The sequence below is a fragment of the Penaeus monodon genome, chromosome 19 (genome assembly GCF_015228065.2).
Source record: "Penaeus monodon isolate SGIC_2016 chromosome 19, NSTDA_Pmon_1, whole genome shotgun sequence".
NCBI lineage: Eukaryota > Metazoa > Arthropoda > Malacostraca > Decapoda > Penaeidae > Penaeus > Penaeus monodon.
The window spans coordinates 1,832,034-1,832,572 of record NC_051404.1 but is presented as its reverse complement, the minus strand read 5'-3'; positions in this window follow the sequence as shown (position 1 = coordinate 1,832,572).

Below are 539 nucleotides of genomic sequence, written 5' to 3'. Positions count from 1 at the left end.
TGGGTTTTAAAAAAAGATTATAATTTTCAGGGCCCCCCCATAAAGTAAATTATTTTAAAGGGGAAAAATAAAGGGAAAAAAGGGGAAATTTAGAGGGATTAGGGTAAGATAATTTTAGATGAAAAGAGGGGAAAAAAGAGATAAGGATTTTGTTAAGGGAATTTTGGAGAAAATTAGAAGGGGTGAAAAAGGGGGCGATCGGGAAAAGAGAAGAATAGAAAAAGATAGGGCGGAATAGGGGAAAAAGGTAATTGTGATTTTTGATTGTAAAAGGGGGGAAAGAAAAAATTTTGAAAAAAAAGAAAGAGGAAAAAAAACGAAATAAAGGAAAAATGACGAAATTGGGGGGGTTCTTCCCCTTTTTTTATAAAAGGGGAAAAAATTTGGTTTTTGTACCGAAAATTTTTTTTTTTTTCTTTTCTTTTTTTTTTTTTTTATTTCTTTTTCTTTTTTTAAAAATTTTCCCTTGTTTCCCCTTTTTCCCCTTTTTTTTTTCCCTTTTTTTTCCCCTTTTGGGGGGGGGGTTCCAAAAAAAAACC